This window comes from Aethalodelphis obliquidens, unplaced genomic scaffold, assembly GCF_003676395.1.
Source record: "Aethalodelphis obliquidens isolate GAN/ISIS:26980383/991018 unplaced genomic scaffold, ASM367639v1 scaffold8, whole genome shotgun sequence".
In the NCBI taxonomy this organism is placed as follows: Eukaryota; Metazoa; Chordata; class Mammalia; order Artiodactyla; family Delphinidae; genus Aethalodelphis; species Aethalodelphis obliquidens.
Genome location: NW_020837952.1, coordinates 5,330,881 through 5,333,558, shown reverse-complemented (window position 1 = coordinate 5,333,558; position 2,678 = coordinate 5,330,881).

Sequence of the window (2,678 nt, the reverse complement as noted above, 5' to 3'; positions counted from 1 at the left end):
GGGTGGATCCTGTGTTCAAAGAAGCTACAGAGCTGACACCAGAGAGAAGAGCAGGAAAATCCCGAGGCATAGAGGGAGAGCCAAGCCTGAGAAGAGGCTCCTGGACGTGGGGGGCAGTGAGCAGACCTTGGTTTCTCTCTGCTCCCCAAGTCCAAAGGGGATCTGAGCTCCTGGAGCCGCACAGGTTTTAAGATGGCTGAGGGAGCCCTTTAGGTCTCCGGTTCAAACGGTTCACCCTAACCATTTTTAATTCTCAAGAAGCAGCTGAAACTTGGACACTCAGCAGCCACACACTGCAGGAGAAAAGTTGAAACGGGGCTAGCGAGATGGGATGCAGAAAAAGCAGGCTGAGGGGGGTGGTCAGTTCCATCAGAAAGATTGGTTACAGGCAAAGACTTTTTTTTTCTACTAAATCTCCCAAATGTTTATTTTGGGCCCCTACCCATCCAGATAAATCAGGCTAACAGATTAGGAAGTTCATAAAATTGTATTTAGGTAATGATGTCCAGAGAGGTAATAAATATTCCCTCGGCAACTGATGGCTGCTGGAGTTGGGGGTTCCTCCATCTCTTTTTCCAAGTTAGACAAGGATTTCTTGAAAGGGGAACACTTTCATAAGAATTAGCTCTCCAAAAGTGGGGTGCCAGATAGAAGCTGTGGAAAACCATGAGAAGTGGCTTTGTGAACCACGCTCCCCCAGGACTGGGCAAAAAGCTGAGAAAAAGATGGTGAAATTGCCCCAGCACGCTGCTCCTCCCCATTGTAGCACCCTCCGTCTCAAGGACACCCTTCGGAGTCAGTCTCTTTAATCTTAGAAAAGCAGACAAACTGTGCCTAGCAGAGCGTACCCTGGCCCCAAGCTCCAGAGAACCCCTTAATTGTTTATCTTCCCTAGCACTCCCCCAAACACACACATATACATACATCTAACAGCAGGAAGATGTCTCTGGATTGCAATCCGCCCAGTCCATGCTCAAAAAAAGCTGATGCACAGATTGCAGAGAAAACTTTGTAGGAAACTTCACACAAGTGGCAGCGAGAGGCCCTTAGAGAAACAAAGTTCCCCAGTCCTTCCCATCAGGCTCACTTTTTCGACTCTCTCTCTCCTTTTTGAGCCAAGTTTCTTCACTCCTCAGGTACACGACTCTGCACAGAAACTCCATTCTTCCCAAGCAGAAGCCCTCCGCTCCTGATTGGATTTCCCGCCTTCCCTCACCAAGACCGGGAGTTGAGATAAAAATTGAACCGCAAACAGAGATAGAGTTGAAACTGCTGTGCTCCTCACCCCCAGAGCCGATCAGTGCTAACTACTTACATGTCAAGGGGATTTTTGACCTGTGGGGAATCTCCTGGTGCTTGGAGAGAAGGACCTTGGAAGACTGGTGTCGCCGTTTTCACCCCGTCTTCTTTTTACTTAGCCATTGGAGAGACACACAATACGCTAGCAGGCATTCATGCGTCTTGCCTCTCCCATTACTCGGGGCAAGAAATCCCCAGCCCTACAAAAGCAGTGGCATCCTATCTGGAGACCAGGGGCTGAGCAAGGGCTGGCTTGGGAGGGTCGGAGATGGGGGTGGGGGAGAGGTCAGAGGCGCTGCCGAATATAAAGGCAATGGGAGAGAAAATGCTGTGTCCTCCCCGTGAACCTGGGCTGCGTCCTCCCCGCTCCCCCCCCCACCCCCCTCCCGCCCCCGCCCCCCCAGCCTTTTCCCACTGCTCAACCCAATTTCAATAAAAGCTCTGGCCCTCAGCTTCCCAGTGAGGCTGTAGCAGCATCCAGTGGACCAAGACAGCTGGAGCTAGGAGCCCCGGCCCAGGTCGGTCCCCACATCCGACATCCTACTCCTCCCAGCCAGCCTGATCCCATTCTAGGTGGCCAGGTCCAAGGCAAAGGAGAGTTTTAGGGAAAGAGGAGAGAATGGAGCTCACTGGAGGGAAGGCCAGAGGCCAAAATTTTCCAAAAATCAAATGTAAGAGGGTTTAGTTTTGTTTTATTTGTTACAAACTAGGGATGTCTGATGTTTCCCCTTTTCAGACAGAGAAGGACAGAGAGAGGAAGGACAGAGTGACCATGTGTGTATATGTGAGAAGAGGAATTAAAAACAGAAGCCCCTAAAGAAGGAAAAATAAAAGAACTGTCCCAATCCTTTTATGCTGCTTTTCCGGAGCTAGAGCATGTCCCTTCAGCAAGTTCAGGAAAAAGCATAAGACATAAAAGAGAGTGAATTTTCCCCTCCTTGCTTTCACCTCTTCCACTTTAGGGAGGACAGGGAATAAATTCCCCTGAAACCAAATGAGCAAAGTTAGGAAAGGACTGTGGATCTCAATTTCCATTTTCCCCTCTCTTTCCATCTTAGCTTCCTTCCAAGATGGGAAAGACACCCAGGTCCACCCCTCAGACCTTCCTTTCCTTCCCCCAAGCACAACTAGACCCCCTTTTCCTGCCCCAGAATCAATTGCCTCAAGATGATGGGAGCCACAGTCAGATTTGGCCCCTAATTCACTTGATTACATAAAATCACTCCAGATAATTGTTGGCCCTGCTTCCTCACACTGTAGGCAGCTTGTTTTGCTGTCCCCAGGGCACCATTGAGGGAGGAGAAAGTAGACCTACAGGACTGATTCCCCCCAACACACACACACACACACACACACACACACACACACACACACACACA